Raw genomic sequence first — 14,786 nt, 5'->3', positions numbered from 1 at the left:
TGGACAACCAGAGCCTTACACCAACCGACCCCTTCCCCATAGAAGGATTGATTGGTTTCAACAGAGATAGACGACGGCAAACACCATGGTCTTGTAGTGGAGTGTGCGGAGGAGCGGGGTGACATTCATGATTTCTTTCGGGATCAAAGTATTATGATTACTTTGAGGGTAGTTTCCAAATGTATCAACAATAAGTTTGACTCTCTCTGTCTCTCTTTCTCTCTCTCTAGCCCTCCCTTTTTTGATAACCAAGCAGTCATGTTGTTGTTTCGAGTTCTCCCATGCCACCCCCGCTCCTCCGCACACTCCACTACAAGACCAAGAGGAACTGCCCCTCCCTACCTTCAGGCTATGCTCAAACCAGACATTAGAGATGGTTTGGGATGAGTCGGACGGCAGAGTGAAGGAAAATCAGCGAACAAGTACTAAGTATATGTGGGAACTCCTTCAAAACTGTTGGAAAAGCATTCCAGGTGAAGCTGGTTGAGAGAATGCCAAGAGTGTGCAAAGCTGTCATCAAGGCAAAGGGTGGCTATTTGAAGAATCTCAAATATAAAATATATGTTGATTTGTTTAACACTTTTTTGGTTACTACATGATTCCATATGTGTTATTTCATAGTTTTCATATCTTCACTATTATTCTACAATGTAAAAAATTGTAAAAAAATAAAAATAAAAACTTGAATGAGTAGGTGTGTCCAAACTTTTGACTGGTAGTGTATATAAATACTGTACACATTTGGAACTGCATGAAAATCTTTTTTATTTTTGTTTCAAACCATTTGGTCATTTTTATGACACGTTGGCCCCATTATTTATAGAAATACCCCAAGGATCCTATGAATGTGCCATGGGGGCTAGGGTCTGTGTCATATCTGGTGTAATTCTCCTGTCTTGTGTGATCTTAGTCTCCCCGACCCCCCCTATCTCAGCCTCCAGTATCTATGCTGCAATAGCAAATAGCAAATAGCCTATGTGCCTGGGGGCTAGGGTCAGTCTGTCCTAATTGGTGTCCTGTGTGAACTTAAGTATGCTCCCTCTAATTCTTCTCTCTCTCTCTCTCTCTCTCTCTCTCTCTCTCTCTCTCTCTCTCAATTATAGTCCCAAAATGGACTAACAATTTTCAGGATCTACGTTCCTCTCTCTATAGTTTTCACTATATTCCTCTCCTCCTCTTGCTGTGGTAGGTGTTTGGCTATGTGCTCTCAATATCCCCTCTTCCTCTCTGTTCAAAGTTGCTCCAGTCAGGGACTCCGGAACTCTCTCTGATGTTCTCTGTCTGGATCTTCTTCAGTTCCTTTTTCAGACAGATAAAATGTTACCAAACACATTACCATGACTACCATCACCAAGGCTGTTGCTGAGGCTGTTCCTGCGGTGACAAAGTCGATCCGAGAGAACACATCTTCCACAGCTGTTACTACTGTAGCTACAGCAAGTACTGCTCCAGTTGTTACCACAGCTACTGGCCAGAGAGGGATCTGCCGACTTCAATGAGGATTAATTCTATCCCTCACACCCCACCATAGCCATCATTTCTTATTCACTACAGTGTCTTCAGTACTTCACCCCAGGTATAGGTCCTGCTCCTGGACTGGGGACATGCCTCCTTCTCTCTGTAATGTTGTAATAGTGGAACAGTCGCTGCCTGGGTTACTCAACATGTTTACTTTACATCTCTACATCTGGAAATACCTAAACCCTCTCCCACGTACTCCGAGGCCCATCAAATGTGTGTGTGTGTATCCCTAGCATTTCTGTATCCTCTGCAGGATTGTAATGTGATTTGTGAGGCATAAGAAGAGTGACTCCGCAGATGAACTCTCTCTCTCTCTCTCTCTCTCTCTCTACACTCAAATTGCAGTTCTACAACACACTTTTTTCAAAACACTACACACAAATCTTTGCATTTGGCACAATTTTCATGCAGAAAATCTCTTGTTTTCACAATGAACACACTGCCATTCAAATATGCACACTGACTCATCACATGGGCAAACACCCGTCACACAGTTTTACAATTAGCAATCAGAGCTTTAGCATAAAACGGCAACAGGTGAGCTCTTCTGTTTTGGATCAATGGATGCGAACATTGGAAACAGAGGCAGAGCCAGAGGAGTGAGAGTAAGAGGAGGAGGACGGGGAGGACAAGGACGAGGACGAGGACGAGGAAGGCCAAGGACCGTAATCTCTGATGAGATCCGAGCCACTTTGGTTGATCATGTGGTCAACCATGGTCTAACAATGAGGGAGGCTGGGCAAAGAGTACAGCCAAATTTGAACAGGTACACTGTAGCATCCATCATCCGGACATTCCGAAAGAGAATAGTTAAGAAATCTACTCTCACTAGAAAATTGCAGTACTGCATATCAATACAGTACTCAATGAGTACAGTAGTACAGTATTGCCTGTGGACTGTTCTGTAGGACTGTAAAAATAAAGTATGTTTCAAGTATTTGGGAAATGTATTTCTACTTTGTATTTACAGCATTTTACTATTTGTTTGGCAGAACTGAAAGATTACCAACACAAGGTGGTCGGGAACGTGTTCTGTCTCCTGAACAGGAAACTGAAATCATGAACATGGTCCTAGAAAATAACGCCATAACATTACGGCAAATACAAAGAAAAATAATAGAAAAAATGAGATATTTCAAAATATTGATAGGCTAAGCTTATCAACACTGGACCGTGTCTTGCGCAGAAATAATCTCAGGATGAAGCAGGTCTACAGGGTGCCATTTGAACGCAATTCAGAAAGAGTCAAATAATTGCGATATAACTATGTGCAAGTGAGTCCTATACAATCCCACAATTGATGCATACTCTCAACACTGTATAAATTATACATATTTCAGTATTGTAATCATAATGATTGTGCTTCACAATAGTGACCACTCCATGTCTATTTCTGATATTGTCATGTGTGTTTCAGAGAGTCCTTGAGCTAGAGGTGGCTGCAGTGGAGCACCAGTTCATCTTCATTGATGAGGTTGGATTCAACCTCACAAAAAGACGAAAGAGAGGAAGGAATATCATCGGCCAGCGTGCCATTGCTCAAGTCCCTGGCCAGCGCGGAGGGAACATCACAATGTGTGCAGCGATTACCCACCACGGCGTCATCCATCACCATGCTACCCTTGGCCCCTACAACACCGCTCATCTGATCACATTCCTGGACACCCTACACAACACACTCATTCCACCAGATCAGGTAGATGACCCAGAGCAGCTCAGGTACGTTGTCATTTGAGACAACGTACGTTTCCACAGGGCTGCTCTGGTTCGTAACTGATTCACTGCCCACCCACGCTTTTTAGTTGTTTATCTCCCTCCATATTCTCCATTCCTCAATCCTATTGAGGAATTTTTTTTCTGCCTGGAGATGGAAAGTGTATGACCGAAATCCACAAACGCATATACCTCTTCTCTAAGCTATGGAAGACGCATGTGGAGATATAGCAGCTGATGCTTTTCATGGCTGGAATCGCCATGCTAGGCGATATTTCCCCCGCTGCTTGGCCAGGGAAAACATTGCTTGTGATGTGGATGAGGTGCTGTGGCCAGACCGCAACAGAAGAGAGGATGCAGCATAGTTTATTTTTATTTTTTATATTTTTACTGTAACGGTATACATTAAATTATTCTGTTTTGTATGTAGACTACTGTATGTGCAACTTTGTGTTGGTTGGGAATGGGATGTACACTGTGTACAGTGGGGGAAAAAAGTATTTAGTCAGCCACCAATTGTGCAAGTTCTCCCACTTAAAAATATGAGAGAGGCCTGTAATTTTCATCATAGGTACATGTCAACTATGACAGACAAATTGAGAAAGAAAAATCCAGAAAATCACATTGTAGGATTTTTAATGAATTTATTTGCAAATTATGGTGGAAAATAAGTATTTGGTCACCTACAAACAAGCAAGATTTCTGGCTCTCACAGACCTGTAACTTCTTCTTTAAGAGGCTCCTCTGTCCTCCACTCGTTACCTGTATTAATGGCACCTGTTTGAACTTGTTATCAGTATAAAAGACACCTGTCCACAACCTCAAACAGTCACACTCCAAACTCCACTATGGCCAAGACCAAAGAGCTGTCAAAGGACACCAGAAACGAAATTGTAGACCTGCACCAGGCTGGGAAGACTGAATCTGCAATAGGTAAGCAGCTTGGTTTGAAGAAATCAACTGTGGGAGCAATTATTAGGAAATGGAAGACATACAAGACCACTGATAATCTCCCTCGATCTGGGGCTCCACGCAAGATCTCACCCCGTGTGGTCAAAATGATTACAAGAACGGTGAGCAAAAATCCCAGAACCACACGGGGGGACCTAGTGAATGACCTGTAGAGAGCTGGGACCAAAGTAACAAAGCCTACCATCAGTAACACACTACGCCGCCAGGGACTCAAATCCTGCAGTGCAAGACGTGTCCCCCTGCTTAAGCCAGTACATGTCCAGGCCCGTCTGAAGTTTGCTAGAGTGCATTTGGATGATCCAGAAGAGGATTGGGAGAATGTCATATGGTCAGATGAAACCAAAATATAACTTTTTGGTAAAAACTCAACTCGTCGTGTTTGGAGGACAAAGAATGCTGAGTTGCATCCAAAGAACACCATACCTACTGTGAAGCATGGGGGTGGAAACATCATGCTTTAGGGCTGTTTTTCTGCAAAGGGACCAGGACGACTGATCCGTGTAAAGGAAAGAATGAATGGGGCCATGTATCGTGAGAATTTGAGTGAAAACCTCCTTCCATCAGCAAGGGCATTGAAGATGAAACGTGGCTGGGTCTTTCAGCATGAAAATGATCCCAAACACACCGCCCGGGCAACGAAGGAGTGGCTTCGTAAGAAGCATTTCAAGGTCCTGGAGTGGCCTAGCCAGTCTCCAGATCTCAACCCCATAGAAAATCTTTGGAGGGAGTTGAAAGTCCGTGTTGCCCAGCGACAGCCCCAAAACATCACTGCTCTAGAGGAGATCTGCATGGTGGAATGGGCCAAAATACCAGCAACAGTGTGTGAAAACCTTGTGAAGACTTACAGAACACGTTTGACCTGTGTCATTGCCAACAAAGGGTATATAACACAGTATTGAGAAACTTTTGTTATTGACCAAATACTTATTTTCCACCATAATTTGCAAATAAATTCATAAAAAATCCTACAATGTGATTTTCTGGATTTCTTTTCCTCATTTTGTCTGTCATAGTTGACGTGTACCTATGATGAAAATTACAGGCCTCTCTCATCTTTTTAAGTGGGAGAACTTGCACAATTGGTGGCTGACTAAATACTTTTTTTCCCCACTGTACGTTGTTTTTGTGGGAAAAATGAAATATATTTGTTACCTTGTATTTGTGTGTTCTGAGTATAAAAACAATATTCTCAAATATTTTACAACACACTTATGTATGTACTGTCTGTAGTAATGGCAACACTGAACCAAAAAAGGCCTAAGTCATTATGATGAATGGAGAAGAAGTGTTTTCCATTCATCATAGTGTTTTACATTGAGCACATCAGTGTTCAACTGGTTCTTGTAAATGTCTATTCATATGATGGTTTGTGTGTGTCATTTGAAAACAAAATACAATTTTGATAAGAAATAACATTGTTTTGAATGTAAAGTTTCATTTTGCTGGAGAATTGAGGGGTTTTGCCCATTGTGTGTGTGTTTTTTGATTTGTGTGTAGAGTTCTGAGAATATGAGGCATGCTTTCAGAAAATGTGTGTAAACAATCGAGAAAAACTGTATTCAGTGTCCCTCAGGCTATGGCAGGCTTATACATATCCTTCGCCCATGAGTATTTTTAGTTTTTCCTCTGGGTTTAATAAGTTGAAATTTGGAATAAATGTAGTATTTTCTGTGAATAATGAATCTCTTTGTGAGGAATATTTATCACAGTAAAGGAGAAAGTGCATCTCTGTTTCTACCTCCCCTGTCGTGCAGTGACCACATATACGCTCCTCTTTGGGTAGCCATGTCTTTTTATGTCTGCCGGTTTCTATTGCCAATTGATGGTCACTCAGCCTGTACTTGGTAAGGATCTGTCTCTGCTTCATATCTCTGACAGAGTAGAGATAATCAGCCAATTCATATTCTCTGTTTAGGGTCAGATAGCAATTTAGTCGGCTTTGGGATTTTGTTTCGTTTTTCCAATGTTGTAAATATGAGTCCTTTGATTGGTTCATGATTTTGTTCATTGGAATTCTTTCTTTTGAAGCAGTGCTGGTGTCAGCTTGGTTGGTTAGGTCCAACACCAGCTGACTGAGAGGGCTCGTTTCTGGGCTCATCTCTTGGGTTTGCAGTGCTTTAAATTGCAGACTTGAATTTGGACTTGAATTAAGATGTAGCCAAAATTTTAATGATATTTTCTGTATTTTTATTACTACTGGAAAGCGGCCCAATTCTGCCCTACATGCATTAGTTGGTGTATTTCTCTAGACTTGTAGAATGAATTTTCCGACAGAATTCTGCATGTAGGGCTTCAATTGGATGTTTGTCCCACATTTTAAAGTCCAGTTTATTGAGTGGCCCCCAAACCTCACTTCCGTAAAGAGCTATTGGTAGGATTACACTGTCAAATATTTTGGTCCAAATTCTAATTTGGATGTTGATTTTTAATAATTTCATTTTTATTGCATACAATGCTCTGCTGGCTTTTTCTTTGAGTGCATTCACTGCCATATTAAAGTTTCCCAATGCAGATATGGTCAGACCAAGGTATGTGTAATTTTTAGTGTGTTCAATTATGGTGTTGTTCAGGGTGAATTTATATTTGTGTTTCTGACATCAAATAAAATCATAATTTTAGTTTTTTTTTTTATTTACTGCCAGGGCCCAATTATGGCAATATTGCTCTAGAATGTTAAGGTTCTGCTGAAGACCTTCTTTGGTTGGTGATAAAAGTACCAAGTCATCAGCATATAGCAGGTATTTTACCTCTGTGTCAAATAGTGTGAGTCCTGGGGCTGGAGAATGGTCCAACATGTCTGCTAATTCATTGATATAAATGTTGAAAAGATTTGGACTCAAACTGCAGCCTTGTCTCACACCTCGACGTTGTGAAAATAATTATGTTCTTTGGTTTTTGATTTTTATTGCACACTTGTTTTCTGTGTACATACATTTTATTAAGTCATACACCTTACCACCAAGCCCACTTTGGATACTTTTGTAGAATAGCCCTTCATACCAAATAGAATCAAATGCTTTTTTAAAGTCAATAAAGCAAGCAAAGATTTTGCCCTCTTTTTTTTGGTGGACGTGTTTATTAATTAGTGTGTGTAAGGTGTATATATGGTCAGTAGTGCGATGGTTAGGGAGAAAGCCAATTTGACATTTACTTATTACATTTTTTTCTTGAAGAAAGGTTTGAATTCTTGAATTCAAAATGCTACAGAAAACCTTTCCCAAGTTGCTGTTTACGCAAATTCCCCTGTAATTATTGAGGTCTGATTTGTCTCCACTTTTGTGGATAGGGGAGATGAGCCCCTGGTTCCAGACATCAGGGAAGCAGCCAGAAGTTAAAACTATGTTGAACAACTTAAGCACAGCATTTTGCAACTCAGGTGTGCTGTTTTTCAGCATTTCATTTCTGATGTTATCTAGACCACAAGCCTTCTTTGATTTTATAGATTTTAGCTTTTCGTTTAGTTCTTGTTGGGTTATTGGGTAATCTAATGTATTTTGGTTGTTTTTAATGACTGATTCAAGGATGTTCAATTTTTCTTGAATTTCTAATTGGTTCTGTTGTAAGTCTTTTTGTGGGATGTTTTTGTATAGATTATCAAAATAAGTTTTCCAAATTCCTTCATCTTGTATGGCTAATTCTTGTGGCTTTGTCATGCTTAAATTGTTCCACATGTCCCAAAACTGATTTTGGTCAATTGCACTTTCAATTTCATCAAGTGTCTTGTTGGTATAATTCAATGTCTTGCGTTTTAGTGTATGTTCATACTGTTTCAGAGTTTCAAAGTATTCATAGCGTAGATCTGGGTTGTTTTGCTGCTTATGTTTTTCATTTGACATTTGTCTTAGTTGTTTTCGAATTGTTTTACATTCGTTATCAAACAATTTTTCAGAAATATTTTTTTTTGTTTGTTTCTGATGTTACATTTCTTTGGTTTTCTCAAATTTGCTTTTGATGCTGCTTTTTGGAAAATGCAATTGATGTTTTGAGTAGCCGAATTGACACCTTCTTTATTGTTTTGGTATTGTGAGTAATTGAAAAACTGTATAGAGTTCATCATTTCATTTGAGTTCAATGTTTCAATGAATCTCTCTGCACTGTTTTGAGCCCATCTGTACGATTGGTTCATGTTGTAGAGTTTATTGGGCAGTTTTTTTGAATGAATATTGCCGGTTAATTTCTTCAGAAACACGTTGATCTGACTGTGATCTGACAATGGTGTCTGTGGTCTGACAGTGAATGCACTAATGGAGGAGGGGTCAATGTCAGTGATGGCATAATCGACTACACTTGTCCCAAGAGCTGAGCAGTAAGTAAACCGACCTAAAAAGTCCCCTCTGATTCTACCATTAAGCATGTACAGGCCTAACGCTCGACAGAGATGCACTAACTCCTTCCCATTTTTGTTCATATTTGGTCAGGACTGTTTCTATTATTTATAATTGGGCTACTGTACAAGGAGGGGTGTCCAAATATGTGGTGGTTACCTCCCGCATCAGTGTAGTCAGGCTCAGAACCTGTTCTTGCATTGAAATCTCCACAAAGAAGCACTTTACCCTCTGCCTGAAATTGAATGATTTCTGTATGGAGATTGTCAAAAAACTGATCATCATAATATGATGAATCTGAAGGAGGAGCATAAGCTGCACATATGTATACATCATTGTCACAATAGATTGTACCTTTGTTAAGTTTTAACCAAATGTGATTAGTACCTTTTTTCATTTCCTTCAGTGCTAAGTCCTGCTTATGCCAAATGATGATTCCACCTGAGTCTCGGCCCGTTTAACATTTTTATGTTTGATTGATGGTAGTAAACTTTCTCTATAGCCTGAGGGACACTGAGTATCTATGTCTCCACAACACCATGCTTCCAGTAGGCTTATGATGTCCTGTCCCTTGATGTTTTTAATCAATTCTGGATTTGTTGTTTTATAACCAAAATGTGAAGAGTACAGGCCCTGGATATTCCAACAGCTGATAGTTAATGATCTCATTTATAATAAGTGATATTTACTGGTTTGAGTAAAGTACATTGAAAAAACAATAATAAAATAAAATAAAATTGTTATATATATATATATATACACATATACACACATACATACATATACATACACATACATACATATTGTTGCATCTCAATATCTGCGGTGCTGCTCGTGATAACGTCATTTCGCTGAGTCTACCTTTAATATTAAATATATATTAAATGTTTTATTATGCTCTGTTTTGTCCCTGTGGGGCTACCAAACATACTGTACTCTGATGGACTCCATTTCCCAGATGTCTCTCTGATGGTGATGTGTGTGAGTACGGAGTGTTGGGACAGGCCCATCTACCTGTGTCACACCTGTCAGGAGAGAAGCCCCGCCCATATCGTCATGACTCCACTCACCTCCGCACTCCACTTCCGACGCCCCATGATCAGAGTGTGTGCGTTTATGTATTACTTTTTATTTCACCCTTTATGTGGTATGACTGCTTCTAAATGATTTGTCAAACATCTATATAGTGCTTATGAAGCCGCATAAATGCTTTATAAAGTCTGTATAAATTGTAGTTAGTTAAAAGCGGGAGCCGTATTTCCCTGTGTATCAGATGTACCAGAGTCCGAGCGTCTGCCATTCGGCTGGGGGCCAGAGACGGGCCTGGAGGTCCTGAAGACTCTGGCCTGGGAGGAGGAGAGAGTGAGAGACGAGACAGACAAGATACTGAAGGTAAGGAAGGATGGAGTCTCCCTGCGGTCTCCCTGTGTGACCACCTCCCTCAGATGACCACTCAAGCCATTAACTTTCTAATGACTGTCCATCTCATGATGTTGTGACATTGTTTTTCTAAATAACTTTTTTGTGTGCTTTGCAGCGCTTTGAGATTCTTTGAAAAGCGCTATACAGTGAGGGAAAAAAGTATTTGATCCCCTGCTGATTTTGTACGTTTGCCCACTGACAAAGACATGATCAATCTATAATTTTAATGGTAGGTTTATTTGAACAGTGAGAGACAGAATAACAACAAAAGAATCCAGAAAAACGCATGTCAAAAATGTTATAAATTGATTTGCATTTTAATGAGGAAAATAAGTATTTGACCCCTCTGCAAAACCCTTGTTGGCAATCACAGAGGTCAGACGTTTCTTGTAGTTGGCCACCAGGTTTGCACACATCTCAGGAGGGATTTTGTCCCACTCCTCTTTGCAGATCTTCTCCAAGTCATTAAGGTTTCGACATTTGGCAACTCGAACCTTCAGCTCCCTCCACTGATTTTCTATGGGATTAAGGTCTGGAGACTGGCTAGGCCACTCCAGGACCTTAATGTGCTTCTTCTTGAGCCACTCCTTTGTTGCCTTGGCCGTGTGTTTGTCATGCTTGAGTCATTGTCATGCTGGAATACCCATGCACGACCCATTTTCAATGCCCTTGCTGAGGGAAGGAGGTTCTCACCCAAGATTTGACGGTACATGGCCCTGTCCATCGTCCCTTTGATGCGGTGAAGTTGTCCTGTCCCCTTAGCAGAAAAACACCCCCAAAGCATAATGTTGCCACCTCCATGTTTGACGGTGGGGATGGTGTTCTTGGGGTCATAGGCAGCATTCCTCCTCCTCCAAACACGGCGAGTTGAGTTGATGCCAAAGACCTCGATTTTGGTCTCATCTGACCACAACACTTTCACCCAGTTCTCCTCTGAATCATTCAGATGTTCATTGGCCAACTTCAGACGGACCTGTATATGTGCTTTCTCGAGCAGGGGGACATTGCGGGCGCTGCAGGATTTCAATCCTTCACGGCGTAGTGTGTTACCAATTGTTTTCTTGGTGACTATGGTCCCAGCTGCCTTGAGATCATTGACAAAATCCTCCCATGTAGTTCTGGGCTGATTCCTCACCGTTCTCATGATCATTGTAACTCCACGAGGTGAGATCTTGCATGGAGCCCCAGGCCGAGGGAGATTGACAGGTCTTTTGTGTTTCTTCCATTTGCGAATAATCGCACCAACTGTTGTCACCTTCTCACCAAGCTGCTTGGCAATGGTTTTGTAGCCCATTCTAGCCTTTTGTAGGTCTACAATCTTGTCCCTGACATCCTTGGAGAGCTCTTTGGTCTTGGCCATGGTGGAGAGTTTGGAATCTGATTGATTGATTGCTTCTGAGGACATGTGTCGTTTATACAGGTAACAAACTGAGGTTAGGAGCACTCCCTTTAAGAGTGTGCTCCTAATCTCAGCTCGTTACCTGTATAAAAGACACCTGGGAGCCAGAAATCTTTCTGATTGAGAGGGGGTCAAATACTTATTTCCCTCATTAAAATGCAAATCAATTTATAACATTTTTGACATGCGTTTTTCTGGATTTTGTTGTTGTTATTCTGTCTCTCACTGTTCAAATAAACCTACCATTAAAATTATAGACTGATCATTTCTTTGTCAGTGGGCAAACGTACAAAATCAGCAGGGGATCAAATACTTTTTTCCCTCACTGTATATACCGAATAAAAATATAAATGCAACAATTTCAAAGATTTTACTGAGTTACAGGAAATCAGTCTATTTAAATAATTTAATTAGGCCCTAATCTATGGATTTCACATGACTGGGAATATAAATATGCATCTGTTGGTCACAGATACCTTAAAAAATGGTAGGGGCGTGGATCAGAAAACCAGTCAGTATCTGGTGTGACCACCATTTGCCTAATGCAGAGCGACACAACTCCTTCGCATAGAGTTGATCAGGCTGTTGATTGCGGCCTGTGGAATGTTGTCCTACTCCCCTTCAATGGCTGTGCGAAGTTGCCAGATATTGGCGGGAACTGTCGTACGTGTCGATCCAGAGCATCCCAAACCTGCTTAATGGGTGACATGTCTGCTGAGTATGCAGGCCATGGAAGAACTTGGACATTTTCTACTTCCAGGAATTGTGTACAGATCCTTGCGACATGGGGCCGTGCATTATCATGCTGAAAACATGAGGTGATGGCGGCAGATTAATGGCTCGACAATGGGTCTCAGGATCTTGTCACGGTATCTCTGTAAATTCAAATTGCCATCGATAAATGCAGTTGTGTTCATTGTCCGTAGCTTATGCCTGCCCGTACCATAACCCAACCGCCACGATGGGGCACTGTTCATAACGTTGACATCAGCCATACACGTGGTCTGCGGTTGTGAGGCCAGATGGACGTACTGCCAAATTCTCTAAAACGATGTTGGAGATGGCTTATGGTAGAGAAATTAACATTCAATTCTCCGGCAACAGCTCTGGTAGACATTCCTGCAGTCAGCATGCCAATTGCACGCTCCCTCAAAACTTTAGTCCTCTGTGGCATTGTGTTGTGAGACAAAACTGCATATTTTAGAGTGGCCTTTTATTGTCCTCAGCACAAGGTGCACCTGTGTAATGATCAAGCTGTTTAATCTTCTTGATATGCCACACCTGTCAGGTGGTTGGATTATCTTGGCAAAGGAGAAACCCTCACTAACAGGGATGTAAACACATTTGAGAGAAATAAGCTTTTTGTGCATATGTTAACATTTCTGGGATCTTTTATTTCAGCTCATGAAACAAGGGACCAACACTTTACATGTTGAATTTATATTTTTATTCAGTATAATTTTGCAATCTAAAAAATGTTAGCTGACATGGGCTTATTGACTGACTATTAGTGATTGACATAACGAGAAAAACTGCTGATGCGGAACCACATTCTGAAATTGCACCTTGTTTATTCTACTATTCTAAATCGCAACAGTAAGTTGAGACCCCGACTGAGTTCCTAAAAACTCCCAAGGCCTTCAAAAGAGGTGAGGCCACCAGTTGCCCATCCTTGCTCTAACATGATCGCAATGTTCAATGAGGAAATGTTTTATTATTATTTTACCAGATAAGTTGACTGATAAAAACATTCTCATTAACAGCAACAACCTGGGGAATAGTTACAGGGGAGAGGAAGGGGGAAGAATGAGCCAATTGGAAGCTGGGGATGATTAGGTGGCCATGATGGTATGAGGAACAGATTGGAAATTTTGCCAGGACACCTGGGTTAACACCCCTACTCTTACGATAAGTGCCATGGGATATTTAGTTACCACAGAGAGTCAGGACACCCGTTTAAACATCCCATCCGAAAGACGGCACTCTACACACGGAAATGACCCCAATCACTGCCCTGGGGCATTTGGATCTTATTTTTCTGACCAGAGGAAATAGTGCCTCCTACTGGCCCTCCATCACCACTTCTAGCAGCATCTGGTCTTCCGTCCATGGACCAACCCTGCTTAGCTTCAGAGGCAAGCCAGCAATGGGATGCAGGAAAGTGGTTGGAGGAAATGTGGTCGTGAGGGCATTCACAGAAAATATAATATCACAGAACATATTCCAATTGTGAATTTATCAAAAACGAATGAGTTTACATTTGATCCTATTGGTTAATGCTGTGCATGAGCAGTTCATTTTGGAAACTCACATGTTGCAGAGAGGCTGAAGTTCCGTTCTTGCTCCTTGCAGGCATGCTTCTAGTCTCGAGATCCCAGACCTTGGGAGGAGACTTGGGGAGGAAATTGGATTCTCTTTGACATTTTGAAAGGGGAAAAAACATTTCATATGAGGGTCCTACAAATCTTTCCCAAAAAATCACAGACATGCCAGAACGTTGCGATTTGTAACCAAAGTTTGCAGGCCAAACCTTTGCAGTGGTTTTAGAGAAAGTCCCCTGTAGCTCAGTTGGTAGAGCATGGCGCTTGCAACGCCAGGGTTGTGGGTTCGTTTCCCACGGGGGGCCAGTATGAAAAATTTATGCACTCACTAACTGTAAGTCGCTCTGGATAAGAGCGTCTGCTAAATGACTAAAATGTCAAATGTAAGGTAGATCATGCAAACTAGACACTTGTGAAATTCACTCATAAAAAATATCCTCTGCATACTTTTTGACCGGCAGGGATGTTTATGTTAGACTAGGGCAACAAGCGAATAAGGCGGTGACGTCACCAGATAAGGTGGAGACGCGTGTCCCATTTCTGACTCCTCTCTGTCCCAACTGATACAGGTACAGATATGTATGCTACATATGGGATATGCATTGGTACATTGTGGGAGGCAAACTCGTCTGTCTAGGGCAGGGGAGAGGTCCGTAGGGCCGCACTTATAATATATTATATTTCCTTGTCGACAAAATTGGCTACCCCAACACTGATGAGCTATCTCTGGCTAGACATCGTGTCTGCCAGGCTAGCACAGGCCACATAGAACTTTACAATGACTAGCTTTCATGGTAACTAACTCAATTACTGGCTGGATAGGATAACATTCTCATTCGACTACGACACCAAAATATTCACATACTACAACTATAAAACACATCGGAGGTGCTGTTTCATGATAATTTAAAGTTGATATTACAGAGCACATGAGCAACATCCAAACTGTTAACAAGAAGTCTCCTGTAGCCAGACAATGCAGTGGGACATGGTGTGTGCCAATATATTCCAGGGCATCGAAATTGTACAGCCACCAAAGAGAGGTGTGAGATAGAGAGAAACTGTTGTTACAGAGAGACATACTACTATATATCCATGCCTTACAAATTGAAA

This window comes from Coregonus lavaretus (genome assembly GCF_964263955.1).
Source record: "Coregonus lavaretus genome assembly, chromosome: 36".
Taxonomy (NCBI): domain Eukaryota; kingdom Metazoa; phylum Chordata; class Actinopteri; order Salmoniformes; family Salmonidae; genus Coregonus; species Coregonus lavaretus.
This window is presented reverse-complemented; position numbering follows the sequence as displayed.